This window comes from Parasteatoda tepidariorum, chromosome 9, assembly GCF_043381705.1.
Source record: "Parasteatoda tepidariorum isolate YZ-2023 chromosome 9, CAS_Ptep_4.0, whole genome shotgun sequence".
NCBI classification, from domain to species: domain Eukaryota; kingdom Metazoa; phylum Arthropoda; class Arachnida; order Araneae; family Theridiidae; genus Parasteatoda; species Parasteatoda tepidariorum.
The window spans coordinates 46731505-46750351 of NC_092212.1; the positions used below are offsets into that span (position 1 = coordinate 46731505).

Sequence of the window (18847 nt, forward strand, 5' to 3'; positions counted from 1 at the left end):
AAAAGGGGGGGGGGAGATGATGATGGAAAAAAAACTGATTTAAAAAAAAAATTGTTAATTTTAAAAAATTTCATCCTTTTTTTTAAATCAGTTGTTTGTTATTTTTTTTCATTATTATTCCCCCCTCCCTTTTTTTTTTCTTCATATGTCTATAATTTTCCTCTGTTTTATCTTCATTTTGAACTTATCTAATGAGTTCTGTTTTCTTGCAGCTTATGCGCAATAAATGAAACTTATTGTTTTTCTTAACTTTCTTCGTGTTCTCTTGTATTTATTTATTTTGTTGTGTATATATATATATACTTTGAGTCTTTAATCATTTAATACAAACAGTTTATCGTCTTGAATGCCAAACGTAACCAGTGTTTATACTAGTTCTAAGTCATGGCATCTGAATAAGTGACTCTGCTTGCTGCTTAATAGCATCTTAAAAAATATTCTTATGCATTTATTTCCAATTTAAGTTAAAATATTTTTTTTCTTTCAATCAGTGATATAGATTATTAATTAATGAGGACGTTGTCCAATCAGAGATTACTCTGTACTAATTAAAATATTAATATCAGGCTCAATTTTGATAACTTTGAGCTTTTTATCGATTTAAATACCATACTTAACCAGCCTCCATCCTTGGCCTAAGTTGTGTCATTTGACTAAGCGAAACTGTTTGATACTCAATTAAAGAACACATCACATTTTTAAAAATTGATTGAAGATTCAATTAGTCCTAATTTGATTAATTACTGGCAAAGTGTCTCAGGGGTTAGAGTGTTTGCCTTCCAATGAAGTAAACCGGGTTCGAATCCCAGAGAGGGTGGGTTGATACGAATTCAGCTCTCATCTCGCACCAACCCCAGTGCTGGCGTAAAAATATCCTCAGTGTTAGACTGAGCATGGTTAGAGCCCCCTTGCCGCCGGGCAAACCGTGGGAGGATTTCTTCTCCATGTAACGCAAATGAGGGTTAATTCCTATCAAAAAGGTCTACACTAAGGCAAATTTCTCCAAATACTTGATCTAGGTGTTCCTTTGTCTTCTGGAATGGGTTCAACATTACTAGGTTAGAGAGTTGAATATTAGTAGTCGTAAACCCAAAAATTGGTCGGCTGTTCAACGCCATAATAAAATAAAATTACAACAAAGAAAATTTTCATTAAAAGTGCACTGTACTTCGTGTAATAATTTCAAAACAAACAAAATCGTATAATGAACTCTAAAATTTAATGCACTTTTCCTACGTAAAACAGACAAAAATAAACTAAATAATATAATATGCATTGATAACTTCTTAAGAACTTAAGATTTTATTCAAACTAATGATAGTTTTCTTAAAACAGTGGTAGTCTTCCGCCTTTAAGAAATCGATTAGCAGCCACGTGCATTTTGAGGAAATTCTTTCTGTGCTATGCAATTGAAACTCCATATTATCTGAATAACATATTCCTAAAATTTGAACAATAGATGAACTAGAAAAGGTAACTCCATACCTGGTAATGAATTTGTAACCAACTGAACAGATTTTTGCCTTTAGAATTTCCACCATTATTTTAATCGCGTGGGAACTTCAACCAACAATTACTGAAGGCCCGGAGAAGTACTTTAAAGGCAATAGTAATAAGCATAAGCAGAGAAGTGAAGTGAATTAAGTTCATTATTCCCATCATTCCATCGGAGAGGCCGGGCCATTACGATCGAATTCAGAGCCTTTTGCAGTTCTTTCCGTTAATGGCTTTTCTAAAATGATGCCGCGTAGGTCATCGCGTACCCACCACTGCTGTGAGCCATGAAATGGACTGAAAGGACCTTTGACCACTCAGAATGACCATCCAAAAGGAATGGACTTGTTGGAAAATGGGAGAAATGCTTAGATGTGGAAAATCTCACTCTCTTTCGGTTAGATATCATTTCATGGTTTTAGAGAACATTTGGTTGGTTGGAACTACCAAGCAATGGGGATACCTAAATTAACGTATGGAAATAACACTCCATCGCAGGTCTTGGGTAATTTAAAGAGAACGGTTGGGCATCTGCGTCAACGCTTTTAAAACCCATTTGTGGCTTCTGTAATCTATTTGTAAGTTTAGATAACAAGGATTCAACATGCTGCACTGATTCGGAATAGCCAATATCCGTCTTCCTAATTATTTGGCTTTGGAGATGCGCGTTTCAAATTTTCTTATCGTTTAAGATCTCAGTAGTAGTTAACAAATAAGCAATGATAGTATTTGCAAATATGTATTCAAATAGTTGCAATTGGCAAATAAGTATTCAAGAAGTTGTGTTCCACTAATGAATATTGTAATGGTGATATTTAGCGAATAAATACTCAATTTGTAGTGTTTTGGCAAAATGATACATAAAGATAGGAGATGAGATCTTCCTTTATTATTAATTGTCCCTGTCTTAACAAATTAGCATTCAAAGTCAATAATCTAGCAAACTGTTATCAGGAGTATTTAAAGTATGAGTCTTAGAAAATAATACTGCGTGCACTACTATCCATCATATCAAATGCACAGTTCTTAGAAATCTCCTTTGCTTTTAATATATTTATATTATTTAGCAAATAAATCATAATATTAATATGTAAACAGTAGCAGTATGTAAATAGTAAATTGCTAGTAAACGCAAACATGTAAATATTATGACAATGGTATTCATCAAATGATAATTTTAATAATACGTCACACTTAATTTTCAGTTTCAACTAGACTTATATTAATTATATATTTATATTAATATTTTACCCAACAAATATATTTATTAAATCAATCGGAACAGCATTGTAGTCCTAATTATTGCTTTCATTTGCTTAATATCCTCGTTCTAAGTAACTTAAATTACATCTTATATGAGGGTAGTGTTTTCTGATCAGATAAATAAATTTACATTAACATCAATGTGACAATAACAACAATAATAACAACAACAACGACAATAACAACAATATGTATTAATGCGTTTAAAATTGCCTTATTTTTCATCAGTTAATAGAAGCTGAATGAAACGCCCCCATTTCGGATCTCTTTTCAAAACATTCAAAAATGATTTAACGGCATTAAGACGGTATACCAACTTCATTCAATGTAGCAAAACATGGACATTATTATGCAAAAAAGTTTTTTATTTTATTTAAACTGCTTAACACGAAATGTAACATATATTTGTAAATTGATCCATTTTTTTAAGATTGATTGTAAATAGATAGGTTCACGTCAATAAACACGTACGATAAAATTCACTATAAACTCTGCTGTTCGTTTTGCATTGTTTAGCGTAATTATATTATTTTTTCTTGATTGAAATTGGGTGGTAGTTGCCTAAAGCAAGCAAGGATTTCATGAATACTTTTAAAATTGTCTTTTCAAAATGTAACATGAATTCTAATCTTAAGTTCCGAAACTGAAACGTATTTTTTTCAACTGTTATTGGTGGTAAATTTGAAATTTATTTGCTTGTTGTGTTTCTAAGTTTATGTTTCTGCTCGCATCAACATTTTCCATACACACAGTCTACATGTCACGTAATTTCGATTCTCTTTAAACTGTCAGATAAATTTGTCTGCTAACTATTTATCTTACAAACAAAAAAACATTCGGGTAAGACAAATATAATAAATGAGCTGAGAATACGCCTGGAATAGCTTTTATGATCTAAGTCAGAACCGTGAAAACTCTCTACCTCCCATTCCCAATTAAATATATGGTACATATTTATTGCCGAAAGTGACCAAGTCAATAATTGGAAAAAAGGAGAACATATGTCCAAATCATTTAAACACCTGTTTCCTATTGGGGAAGAAGCAGAAGCCAATATTCATTGCTGATACGCATGCGCCTATTAACATGGACCAAAAATAATCTTGTTAAATAAGGGTGTTTAATTCCAGTTGTACCTAGAATATTTCACATTTGACTTGGTCACTTTTGTAGTGGAAGAATGGTGCCTAGTATGCAATAGTTCCCATATTATAGGAGATCCCGGTTGTTGCTAATGAGACGGTGGGCTCAAACAAAAACAGTCAAAAACACATGTGAAGATTGTGCGAAGACAACGTGGAAGCAAGTTGTCTTCGCACAATCAAAACGCAATGATGTTTTAGAAGTTTTTCAAGTTGAAGTGTGTTATTAGTCAAATGCAAGTTATTTTTGTTATGCTTCATACATTCTTTTTGTCATTAAGTTGTCTATAAATGAACATGGATCGAGATTGTAATCAATTACAGCTTAAGTGTTTAACAAGCCTTGGTACTATCTTGATATTATGACACATTGAGATAGATCTTCCAAATTTTTGAGATTTGCTAATATTTATCTCTTGAAACACATTGAAATACTTAAGTTTTGTAAATTTGGCCGATTTCTAATGATTTAAACAGATCACATTTACATTAGATAAAATAATTAGAAACGTCATATTGATGACTATGCTTTAATCTTAATTGTAAAAAGTCTGTCTCATATTGGGTACCTTTCCTCTATACCTCTATACATTAATTGCTCCAATGTCATCTTTCAGTGACCTTCATCAGACCAAAACTGAAAATCCAATAACGTAACAATTGCATAATGTACAGAACATAGCCTCAACCATTAGCTGTCTAGATATTTTCCCCTTAATATCAAACACTTGCATAAGCATTGACGTATCGTTTACAATGAAAAAATTACTGCTTCGCTTGTAAGACCTTCAGTGGAAATAATAGGGTGTATATAGGATGTTGGTGAAAAGATTGAGAGTTATTTACTCTTTTACTTCCTTGCTGCAGCGTCGTTTATGCCCCCTTCCCCCTCTACCAACGTTATCTGAGCCACGCGACACTTTTTGAGTTACGGCCCATCGAAAGTGTGTGGACAAGGAGCTTTTGCAGACGATCGTAAAATTTCCGACATCAACCGGCCAACCATGGAGCTTTCCGAACCATTGGCTCTGGATCCATCGTAAAACGATAGCTCCGGAAGAAACAAAAAAAAAATTGAAGTTGGTTATTGAAGTGAAGGGGAGAGCCAACTACCTGTTAGGAAGACAGTGGGTTATCTGGTCAACACCGGTGACAGGTTGGCTTAAAAATACGAACTGGAGGGAGGTAGTCGGCACTGGATCACTCGCGTGGAAAGCGTCGTCCAACCAGCCAGAAAATTGCGCCAACGCTGCCGATGACGTCACGCGGGGCCTTATCTACCCGCTCAGGCCCTCTGGTGACCGTAATGAACACTTCAATTATTCCTTTCAGCGGTTTGCCCCCCTACCCTACCATCTTAGTCTTTGTTTGTAAGCTTTTCTATTCCCCCAACCTCTTGCAACTGTTCCCTATTATGCGCGCTAATCCTTTAGCTTTCTCTCTCTCTCTGATCTTCCTCGTCCACCCTCTATTTCCACCCCCAATCGTCTTTTCGAGAATGTTCTCTGCTGATTCTCTTTATTTCCCCCTCAAACCCCTTTCTCTAGTCGGCACCGGTATGTCGGCTACCGACTCCGTCAATAATTATGACCGGGTTGGCCAACATTAATTCCGGTATGCATACATGTGCAGCAGGGCCCCTGCCAGAAAGCGGAAGGAGAAACCTTTTCGTTTTACTCTTCTGTCTGTCCTTCTTCCTATCCGGGAGAAGAAAGTACGAAAGAGGGGGTAGCCGGATGGTCCGGGAGAGCGAGAGGGGTAGAGAGGACGAGGTTTATTGTTCGAGAGGTCTTCCTCATCGCTGTGGTATGTTCGCACATTGGTGGTGAATGATGTCGCAAGAATAACTTCCATACGTGAACGAGAATGTATAAATTCTTTTGGGTCCCTGGCTAAACAATGATTGGTCAGCAGACGCCGCTCAGGCTGGATGGCTTTTAATTGCATCGACATTCGGCTCTCATCTAGAAAGGGTGGGCGTCGAACGACCGCGATGGGTTTGTGGGGGGGGAGGGGGATCAGATTGTTGTCTCGCTTCTTGATGACAAATGTCTTTTAAGATACTTTGTAATGAAGACGATACATTTGTCGTTACTGAGGGGATTTGATTTGGACCACAAAGTTAAATATCCGTAGATTGTTGTTGAACTCATATGTTATGGTTCATATTTTTTATTCATAAACTTTTAAAGATAACGCTGTATTTCTTCTTACCAACACAAAAATTATCAAATTACATTCATTGTGCTAAGAACGTTCCTGCTCAGAAAGCAGTAATTGTAGAAATTTTCAATAAACTTAGTAGGGTTTCAAATCGAGCTATTTTGCTGAGGAGATGCGGTTGATTACTTTGATTAGAATTTATTATTTATAATCTAATTTAGTTTTACAATAAAATGTATGGATTGTATTAATTACTACAAGACTGAGTTCATTTTTATTATAATACATTTTGAATGATTTAAGCATTTTCTGGTTCAATAGAACTTCCACTAAAACCAACATGCTTTATATTTTTTTGTAAATAATAATAATAGTCTTAATCTACGTTATATGCAACAGCCGAGAAAGCTATAAGTTGCCATTCTCACGGCCGGCTGATCGGGGGGCTCGACTCCCAGTCTAGACATCCCTATATTTTCTCCACTTCTTAATGCATAAGAGAATGCACTTCATATTTCTTCTCCATTCCATTATAATATAACAAAATAGTGTAGCAAATTTAAAAATTGAAAAAAAAAATTTGTGGCGAACTTTTTTTTTAAAAAAATTTCTATTCGCAACTTATTAAGTTTGTGTGTGTGATTCGATAATATTATTTATTTTAATATGTTTTAAGAAAATATCTCACAGCAACACTCGTTTTAATATTTTACGAAAAGACCAAGCAAAAATGGAAAATTTAAACTGAAATGATTAAAGTAAAAATCTCTTTTGTTCCCTCCAATCAAGAATGCCTCAGGAACCTTGAGGAAATTTTTTTGATACATTCTTCATATTGATTATATTCTGTTCATTCCGGTAAAGTTTTATTATTATACCCTCATTTAAATCTTAGAAAGAAAGATTGTTCCTTTGAATTATATGCTCTTTTAAAAAAGAAGGAAATTGTAAAAAAGGTGAACTGTTTGATACGCACAGTTTCAGAATTATGCTAATCGGCCAATAGAGACGGGAGTACAGTAATGCCTTTCATACATTACATTAAGATCTTTCTGATACTTCAATATCTAATCAAAACATTAAAGTGATATAATAGCAAAGATTATATTCTAATAAAAAGTTGCCATTCTAGAAAAGTAGCAATTCTATAATTATTCTTTAAGGTATTAAAAATTCTTCCCTAAAATCTTTTGCAGCACCAAGCAATTTTTAAATTCTACAATACAATGAAGTTCTTGCAAAACTGCAAAGACGTTTTAATTAAAATTATATAGGTTTTAATGTTTATTGGCTATTATTGGTTTAAATGCTTTGTTTTACAACGTTTTATACACTTTAATAAAATTGAACAAAATTGATTATACAAAATTGAAATACAAAAGTAAAAATATATATAAAAAAAAATTGCTGGAAATTTTTCCTTAAAACTAGAATTTTTATTTTAACCAACGAAAAAATATAAATTTACAGATTGTGTCATTTCAAAATGTGGTACTCTCAATTTGTGGTACTATTCAAAATGCGGTACTATTCAATTTGTGGTACTCGGAAAAAGAATTTGATAAAATTACCGTACTGTACGGTAACGGTATTTCTAATTAATAAAAAATAAAAATAAAACATAATTTTGTTTAACAAAACCCAAATATGCAGTATTTAAACCATCCATTCGGTAATTTTTCCTTTCATATGGTAAGGATTTACCATAAATTATTGTTTTCGAAATTACCTTTCTTATTACCACACACTCAGTAAAAAAGGCAAAACTGAAAAGTAAACTTAACCAAATAAATGGTTCTTATGCCACTCTCTAAGATATCTCGATAAAATTGCCAAATTTTATCACGTTTGCCAAATTTATCACAGATTTTAAAACCATATATGGTTTTTAATTTTTATGGTTTACCAAAGTGCACCAGAAAAAATTCACCGACCTTTTTGGTGTTTACATAGAGCCAAAAACGCGGTAAATTTTACCATATTCTGGTAGTCTTGACCATACTTTTTTCTCAGAGTATAATCTATTTTATTTATTTTTGCGAGAAAATTTAAAATAAAGCTTTATTGAAAAATGCAAACGGTGTGTTTTTAGGAGAATCGTTCTGAAGATAGCTAAGTTAAAACATGCGAAATAGTTTGAAATTCTTATCTAAAGTAAAATTCTTTTAACCAAAGAAATACATTATAAATTTACATATTGTATTATTGCAAAATATCGATGCAAGTTTACGGATTCAATAAAATTCTCTTTAATGAATCTAATTGGTATTATTTGCATTTTTTGACAAGTTTTAAAAGAAAGGTCTGATTAAATTATACAAGCGATATTTTTTAGAAGAATTTTTACATTGCTCTGAAAATGGCTAAATAAAAATATGAAGAAAAAAAAAAGGCTGAAAATTCTTCTCTAGCGTTCTTCTAAATTTCTCTCTCGTCATATAAACTAAAGACAGAATTGCATTCAAGACTGTTGTGTTATAAATTTTCAGTAAAAGCTGACACATCGTGCTTCGGGGTTATTCAAAAGAAAATGAAATATCTTAAAATCCATTTCCCAAACTACCCTTTTCAAAAGACACGAATCGAGTAAAAGTTTTAGACCCGAGACTAAAAATGGGCGACACGCATATGACCGTCTGAGTAAATGGCTTAAGCTTTACGCGCACATTCGGGACCTTCAATTTGCGAACTTCGAAAACAATTTTCTTTCTTAAATAACTGCGACGAATTCCGTATGTCAAATCATTTGTATCCGTCGCTCGGTAATTTTTTTTCTTCTTCGTGCCATTATATATGTTTCTTTAAATTCAGTTTCTTTTTGAGCCAGGCAAAATTTCCAAAATTCTTTCGATTTCGAAAATTTGGTTGAACTGGTTTTTCTGACCTCACAATTCGAATTTTTTTTTTTTGAGTTGTCTAGTATGGATAAATAAGCCTAAACATTAAGGTCTTATGCAGTTTTTTTTTTCGAACAAATTTTGTTTGTTGTTTTATTAATTATAACAATTGAGTTTAAAGATAAATAAAGATTTCCAAGGCTAAAAATTTGAAAGAAAAAGAGAAGCAGAATCAAAATATCTCGCATAGTTAAAAAAAATGAAATAAAAAAGTATTCGAAAATCAATTAAAGAATTCTCTGCGTAGCGGTACATCAAAATTGTATATTTTAATTTTAACTAAATAGGAACATCCAAATCCTCTAGGTTTCTTTTCTCACCATCTTGAAATTTAGGTAAATTGATTAATTGATTTGCGTGTTCTTTGTTTTGTGTTTTTATGTTTATATATATATATATATATACAGATAAAATTGTTGTTTTTAGATATTTTCAAATTTAGTTTTTGTTTTATTTAAAGTAATGAAAACCGATTCGGATAATGCTAAAAAAAATTATAACATAAACGACGCATAAATAAAACTATTTCTCAAAACTCTAACATCTAACAAATGCGCAATACTAAACTACCTATCGAAAAATGCTAATTGTAGAATTATATTATTATTATTATTTTATCAAGGAAAAAAGCAAATAGAGGCAACATATCGTATGCCTAATGCCTCAAATTGTGATTGGACGACTGTCTTGTATTTTAAAAATGCTGTCGTAAGTTTTGAAAGATGCTATCAAATAGAGTAATTAATTCACCATCAGTTTATTTGTAAAAAAAAAAATAAAAAGGATTAAAATCATATTTGGAAATTTCCCTCTCCGTCTTCACCCCTTCAACACTCGATTTCATCGAAGGAAAAATGTTCTTTCAAGAAAGTTTTAAAAAGTGGAGCTTTTTCACCAATGAGGTTTAAAAAAATATTTGTAGAATAGTCTATAGCTTATTACTGTCTCTAAAAACGCATATTTAATATCTTAAGAATAATAATATAACTTTCAAAACACAATATAACGAAATTGAATCAAATTCAACTTTGAAAAAATTTTAAATCCAGTTTAAATTGCAATACATTATGACTTCTGAGTGAAGCTACAGTGTTTCTCGAGAGAAAATTGAAATATTCCAGTGCGTGATTTATTATTCAGCTTTTATTCAGAGACGATACTGGCTAACAGCCAGTAAATATTATTATGAGGTTAAAACTATTTGCATCAAAATGATTTGCTGGCATCATATAACTTCTACCATCTATCAAGTAATATATATATATATTATAAGCCCCCTTCACAATATTATATATATGTATGCACATTGACTACTCCAAATATTTAATGCAAGTCAGGCGAGTTCGGAGTATTGCCCGTAAATTCCTTAAGAATGGACGGACATGTTAGAATTTTAGTGAATCGTAAATTAATTTTGAAATTTTATGCAACGACCTCTTGATACAATGAGTCTGTTGAATTTCAAATGGTTGAAAAGCTTGTTTCATGAAGGATTCTTAGGTTCGAAATTTAAGAAAAGTTTAACATTGTGTTAATGCAAATCAAATTTAAACTTTTCAAATATTTAACAAACATTGTCATTTATACGATAAAGCTTTATTACTTTGTGAACTGAATATATTTTGAATGTTTTAAGAGAAGGGGGGTAAAGTTTTGATTTATTTTGTGCTCTACACAAGATTTGAGTACCAAATGACGCAAGAAAGAATGTTTGATTAAAGTTCAAGTTTGAAGATTTTGTATATATGTATATAATAACATACATACATGGCAATACTTTTAATTTCAATGATTCTAACAAAAGTAAGAGCTAAAAAGTACGTACTTTTGCTTATGCTTGATTACTTTTTAAATTTAGTACTTGTGCTTGTTTTTTTCATCACTTTTTTAGGAAAAAGGTACAAGTATTTGTAACAAAAATATAGGGAAAAATCCATACTTTTTTTTCTTGAATTTTCAAAAAAACTTTCTTAAAAATGAACCGATTTTAAATTAAATTTTTTTTAACTATAAATTTAATATATAATATATTGTCTTAAAAAGCTTAGTTCTTTTTCATGAACCGTGTTGAGGATTGCAGATTGTTTTTATACTGTCAGCAATTGTTTTGTCAGCAACTGTCAGCAAATCAAATTGTTTTTATACTGTCAGCAAATCGGATGATTAATGGCTCTATCGCTTCTGTCGTTTTCAGATATCTCAAAAAGAAAATTATATGTTACAGATAAACACAGGCTTTTATCTGAGTTAACTTATTTTATTATCCTATTTAAATTTAAAATCAAAGCAAGTTTAATAGTCTGTACTCGATCTCAAAATTTAATAAAGAAAACAAGCCGCTTTCAAGCAACCTCTATGGTGTTGTACAGTTGCGCCAAAGAAAAAAGAACAACTGTGGACAACTTTTGATCTGATAATTGAATTTTCACGTTCTAAAATACTATCGTAATAGTTCGAGGGTATGACCCTAAATATTCTAGTTAGTGCTGACGATATTTTCAGTTACTTACGAAGCGTACTTTCACTGATTAAACATACCTTTTTATGATGAATTCGGATTTTTGACCCCCAAAATATAGGAAATAGCCTCAATCTGGTAAATATAGTCTCATTGGTTGGTTAGAACAGCAGTCTTACGTTGGGACCCCTAATGTTAATTTCACTTAATATTAATATTACTTTTTGTATGCTTCACCATATCTCGAGAAATTTTTCAGCATATTGAAAAAATCATGCTCCCAACTATAAAATTCGTTTATTCAAAAACATTTCCATGCAAAAAAATAATTTTTAATAATTATTTATTTTGATATTTTATTTAATAATAATCGAAAAACAAAATGAATTGTAAGGAATACAAATTGTTTACACAATTTTAAAGAATATAATTTTATTATGCAAAATACAAAATTTGAATGAAAGAGATTGAATAGTTCAAGAGAAACCGAATTTTAAAAAAAGTCCTTACTTAAAGTTTGACATAACAAATTTCCACAAAAATTTCGATTTTTCAGAAAATCATTTTGACATATTATTTCAAGCGTTGTAAAATTGATAAAAAGTTTTGCTGTTTGTAAGAGTCTTACAGGTAAAATATACTTTTTAAAATTGATTTAATATTACGTGAACATTTGACTTAGAATGACCAACTAATATCCTATTAAATTCAGATAATCTAAACAATTATAATTTCAACAAAGTCTGTTTTGATTGAAATAAACTTATAAAATTTAAAAAATTTGTACATTTTATTACATACGAGGTAATTATTATGCTTTCGTTTACTGTAAATATGAACGTGCTACTTTAAAGATATTTTTATGTTAATAAGTAGTAAATAAACTTAATTATACTTATGGAGAAAATGTAAGTAATTTAATATCATACTTGATAGCGTTCATATGTGAACTACTGCCATAAAATATAATAGTTATAGGCTTTTAAATTGTTTTTTCCATCGAATCCTTTTAAAAAAAAAGTATAGAAATATTCTTTGAGAAATTATAAAAAATTTTAAACTATATATTATATAAATGCAATAAAACAATAACGGATGAACGGAGGAAAAAAATTCTGGTACAACTACCTTACTGTAAAGTAATGACATTTCTAATTAAAAAAAAAAAAAAAAAAACAATTCTGGTTAATAAAACCAAAATATACGGTATTTAAACCATTTATTTGGTAATTTTTTTCGTAATGGTAACTGTTTACCTGAAATACTAGTTTTCAAAATTGTAGTTCTTATTACCGCACATTTAATAAAAAAATTTTAAAAAAACTGAAAATTTAATTTAACCTAATAGTTTTTATGCCATGCTCTAAGGTGTCATGAAAAAATTACCAAATTTTTATCACTTATTATAAAACCATATTTCATTTTCAATTTCATAAAAATCATTACCAGAACGCTTTGGTAAAAATTACCAAGCTTTTCGGTGCTCCCATTGAGTCATAAAAGCCGTAAATTTTACCATATTCTGGTAGTTTTTATGATACTTTTTTTCTCAATGTAGTTTATTGGAAAATAAATAACTTAACATTCTTCTGAAACTCTGTAACTTATAAAGTATATAATTCCTGAATATCTAATTATAAATCATGTTTATAATTGGAAATTATTCTTAATTTAATTTAGCATGCATAACAGATCTGTTTATTTCCACATCAAATTCATAACAAATAAATATTTTACTTGAAACATCCGTTGTTGGAACATCCGTAAATCTCGCCCGAAATGCATTAATTGAATCACTGGTTTGTTTCAAAACTCTGAGATGACGATGAATTCAATCAGCATAGCTTTAAAATTTTATCCCGAACAGCCATGATGTGATCCTTGCTTTACTGACCATAACTCCATAGATAAATTTTCGAGAACTTTGGACAGAAGACACGAAACTGGATTAAATCACTACCCTTTACCCTAATCAAGAGGAGGGGAGGGAAGAGGAAGATCCAGACATTCTGTCACTAATGTATTATCAAAGATTTTAATTCTGTGGCTAGAGGATGTTAGAGGAGAACGTTTTAATGAGTGCAGGGGAGAAATTTCCTTCCCCTTATTCATTTGCAAACGAATCCTCTTCGGCCCATCCTGGCAGATACCCCCCTACCAAACCTTCAACAGAAAAGAAGGGAGCATTTTCGGTCCAGAAGCGAACCCAACACGGTTCATTACATAAACAAACGACGTGAACCTGTGTAGCCGTGCGTGTGGAGAGAAATGAAGATACAACTGGAAGGGGGGAATGTTCGGTTGGGGGTATAAAAATTGTTCTACTAAGGGAGAAGGGAGGAATGATTTCTATTGTTGAGGAGAGAGCCCTCTCTCCTGATCGCAACTCTTTGGTAACGTCGGCGTAATAATTCGCCATCATCTTGCCATGCTAACCTTCCACACGTATCAGAAGGAATAAATGAAGTAATTTTGGCAATGGGGCCGGCCTAATTAGAGAGTGTATCATGTGGTGGTGGCAGCCAGTAACCCTTTATTGCCCAAATTAATGGCCGGCCCTCGCCAGGGTTGGCATTGATGCGGTAGTTACAAGTGCTATTTCTTGATTAGTCTCAGCTTAATGCAGCCTAATGCAATTAGTATTCTAGTTCAAGCGTAAAGCCAAACGCTCGCTTTTACACTTTGTACTTCTTCCTTGCATACGTTCCTTGGGATTTTGTGTATGTGCGTTGGGCGATTATCTCTCTCTTTTACCGGATTGCGGAGAGACAGAAAAGGAGTTGAAGTATGGGTGGGTGCTAGAAGAAGAGCCTTTTATGCTCGGATTGATGCCAGATCCTCAACACAAAAATTAACTCTTCTTTCATACCTAGTTTTTATTCTTAGGTTTGCGGACGATAACGCTGGGTTTTCTGTTCTTATCTCTTTCGTCTAATTAAAAACGTCGTAAATTTGGTACTAAAATTATAAGTGTGTTTTCTGTTTAGGAAAGAAGAAAACAAGGTGAATTTTTTTTTCCCCGTAAGAGAAAGCCATTATACATTAGCGAAATCAGATATATAATGTTAGCTCTTAATCAGTATTGTGAAGGGATGATTTGCTGTTTTAATTTTGGCAACGAGCAAATGTAATTATAACTTATATTTTTGATGTTATTACAAAGTAAATTACGCAAGAAAACAAAACAAAAAAAAGATTATCTTGTATAGAACCTAAAAGAAAAATTTTCCCGTCTATTACGTTAGCTTGATTTAAGGGGTGAATAACTTTTAATGATGCTTCATTAAGTGCACCCAGAGTTTTGGAAATATTTATTGCACTTTTTAATCGGTTATACTGTATAAACTTTTAAAAAGAAACAAATTCACAATAAAATACACAAAAAGTGACATTTCACCATAAAATGTGGCTCTTTAAAAAATTATATTAATATAAAAAGGCTAAGATAAGTTCTGAAAAGCATTGGTACAAATATAAAAGTTGTTGCCCTAGTTCCGAAAATTTTTTTAAATGGCATTCATCCAATTAGCATTTCGTACATAAAGATTCATAACTTTTTCACGATATAAATTATCAGAGAAAAAGTTTTCACGCCTTTAAGATTTTAAAGAATTAAAATGCCAATGTCATGTCTCTCTGTTTTATTTTGATTTAGGTAACGAAATCAGTTTTTGAGTCAACCATTCTAGTCAAGGGTTTAATAGTGAAGCTAATCAATTCATTCAAATTGCTTAATTTAACTGTGGTTAGAAATAATTGATTGAAATCAACAATTCAAATCGTTTTCATTATGTAAAATTAAATGAAATATGGTAAAATTAATTCAATTATTGTATCCAGTTAATACAAATCAATCCGTCATAAACTTTAAGTCAATAATTTAAAGTTATTAATTCTAAAAAAAATATGTTAATTGGTTTTTTATAGAATCTAAGAAATTATTGAAATCAAAAAACAGTTTCCTTTTTCAAATGCTCCCCTAATGACCCCTATTATTTAGTAAACATTAATGCTAAGAAGGACGTATAAGTTTTCTAAAATATCTTATCCATATTAAGAAATAAAAATATCTTTTTCACTTTCTGTGGAGAAAAAAACACTGTTTAGTTTCCGTTAAATTCATTATAATAATTTTAAACAAATAATATAAAAAATTTTATTGATAGAATTAAGACTAAATTTTAAAGTTCTATTAAGATCTTTTTATAAAATTAAAATTTTCGACTTTGTTTCGTAATAGATACACCAAAATAGTCCGTTTATAGTTTAATCATAATTAAGCGAGGATTTAGGCCCTTGAAGTCTTACGTGGTCAACCTTTTTAAATCCTCTCTAAATCGTCCTCTATTACAGCTTTTCCAAACTGTTTTTTGTTATGGACCTCTAAGCGATCGAAATTCTGTAGACGAAGCACTGATTTAATAATTATCTTAATTTGCAATTATGAAAATATAACACAAAGAATTTTGATTAGTTTGAAAATGTATGATTTAAAGAATGACATTTTTTATTGTTTTCATAATTTACAATTGTGAAAATATAACTCAAAGAATTCTAATTAGTTTTAACATATATAATTTAAAGAATGGCACTTTGTATTGTTGGATTAATAAGAATTATAATTAATTGTTATATTAATGACTTAAAATTAGTTTCTATATCAGACAATCAAATTCGACAAGCATGTTAAATTCTGAATTTTTTTTTTTAATGACATTTTTAGTTTATTTTTTGTTGAAGTGTACAAGTTTAAATAAGTTATATAATAAGTTGAATAATTTTGCGAAAAACATCTATGAGAGCTAGTACACATCATCGAGATTCAAATTGCATAGAAAACATTCATGCCCGAAACTTTCATGCACTGTTTCCTCATTATGAACTGTTTCTTCGTGTGCTTCTGAATAGGTAATAATAAAAAAGCGCCAATAAGATATTTAGGGACATAGGTTCCAACGCAATTTTAATTATTAATGATCCGATTATGATCTTAGATCTCAATGGCTCAAGAGAGCCGCAATGGCTCAGAGGATAGAGCGTTCGCCTTCCAATGAGGCGAACCGGGTTTGAATCCCAGTCGATACGAATTCTGCATCCGGCTTCCACCGACCACAGTGCTGACGTGAAATATCCTCATATAGTAGACGGATCATGGATTAGAGTCCCCTTGCCGTCAGGCTAACCGTGGGAGGTTCTCGTTGTCTTCTTCTCCATGTAACGCAAATGCGGGTTTGCTCCATCACAAAGTCCTCCACGAAGGCGAAATTTCTCCCAATACTCGATCCAGGAGTTCCCTTGTCTTCTGGACTGGGTTCAAAATTACAAGGCTAAGGAGTTAAACGTTAGTAGTCGTAAACCCATAAAATTGGGTCGGATGTTCAGCGACGGTTATAAAATAATATAAAATAAAATAAAATGATTCAAGAGCCTAACCGTAAATGCTTTTTAATGCAAAAGATATTTTAAGTTACGAAATCAGACATAAAAACGTACTTGCTGTGAATAAGCATGCCTCTTTTTTAATGGATTAGGATTCCTGATCTTTAAAATATTGGGAGAGGAAGCCGCAATCTGGAAAATAAGGTCTCAATAGTTTAGTCATGAGAACGATCGAAAGTTTGAGTCCCTTAATGTTAATTTTATTTTTTGCGCATTCCGCTGTCTCAAGAAGTCATATTCCTAAACTCGCATTTCTCAAGTCCAACTCTTCCATTTATGAAACAAATGGTTTTATACTCAAGAAAAGACTTTATTAACAAAATGCAACCGCAAACATGCTTTCTCAAGAAAATCAAAACATCTGCTAAAAAAGTCTAAAGATCTAGCTAGACATCTTTGTCTTTCAAGGAAATTGCCTTCGCCTTTTTTACAATGCGATAAACTTGAGTGGGTAAGCGTTTTTCCTGCTAACCTAGAGTAGTGAAGGAAAAACAACTTTTACAGTTTTTGTCCTGTCACGTTAGTTGGAAAAAGTGAAATATGTATTGAATTGATTTACTCGAAAATGTAACTCTCAACTGAAGTTTAAAATACTTTGATTTTTTAAAATATATGCAATATCTGAGTTATAATAGTTGAACTGAGTGATAAATCGTTACTTTCTGAGTGATAAATAGCTGAATAGCGTTATTTTATGAACTTCACGAAATCCTAAGGCTAATTTTAGAAGAAACTATTATCAGTTCATCTTAAATGCATGAAAATCGAAAATCTTTATTTTTTATTAATTCATTTCTGTTCAAACCAAAAAACAAAAAAAAACCATTGGAATTAAGTCTCTGAATCAGTATTTTAAAATTATGTATCTTCAATTTTATTACTTTTCGTTATAAACTTAACTATTACGTCATTTAAACTCAGTTTGGATTTTGTAACCCAATCACAAAAATATTCTGAACGCTACTGGATGTTTACATCTTTTGATAGGTTACTTCATTGGATTAAAAAGTTATTATTAAAAAAATATTTTCATTTTTATGTAATGAAATAAGATTTTTTTAAATTTAATACTTTTCATGAAGTCAATCTTATATCCCAATGCGTAATCGAAACTGTAGGTGGATATTTTCAATAGTTCTATTAACATTGGCAAACATTTCAACCATTATTTAAATTTTTACATTATTTTAACTTTAAATTAATTTTACTTAACATTATTTTTTCATATTATTTTAGTTTTTTTTCTTCTAATTATTGAACATTATAACATGATTTTACTGATGAAGATACATCCTTTGATATATAAAGTTTTAATCTAAGGCATTGTTGCAAAGTTTTGTTAATTGCTGTTACAAAGTTTTGCTAATTATTATTGTTAAATTTTATTTAAGTGTGGATAAAATTTAGTTTATTTTTACTCAACAAAAATCCCTTTTAAGTATAAATCTTCAGGAAAGTTTCTTTTTGCTCAATTTAAATTTTATAAGTAAGAACTTATTGTTATATTTTCTGAGTATTCGTGAATTTTAGAATATTTATTATATTACTTATCCGGATATCCTTGTACAAAGATAAAATGAGATTCAGACAAAAGTATTTGTTTATAAATCCCAGTCATTTTTCTAAAGCTAAATACCTTTTTAAATTTAAGACTTCGGGAAAGTTTCCTTTTCAAGCCATCAAACTTCAATCCTGAAACACAGTCGAAGAGCAGGAATCTGGGCTTCTATTGTAATGAATGAATCTTAAGAATTACTCTCCTTAGCTTTTCAAAAGGACAAACGATGTTGGCAATCCTTCGAAAAGATAGACACTTATAAACTTTAATTCATTTCTCGATTCCATTCTTCCCCCTACTTTCTCAGCCTGAATTCTCTTCCCCCTCTCCCAATTCCTGCAGAATGCCCCTACAGGGAATCTGGGAATTAAGGAATTAATACTCGCAGACTTTTCCCCCTTCTTTTCTGCATTTATAGAGTCCGCTGACAACT

The 18847-nt window shown here is 31.2% G+C and overlaps 1 protein-coding gene across 3 annotated transcripts in view; it reads left to right on the top strand.

Moving 5' to 3' along the window:
- LOC107438880 (homeobox protein cut) overlaps positions 1-18847 on the top strand; it is a 195416-nt gene that overhangs the window by 128583 nt on the left and 47986 nt on the right. The gene's annotated exons all lie outside the window — the stretch shown is intronic.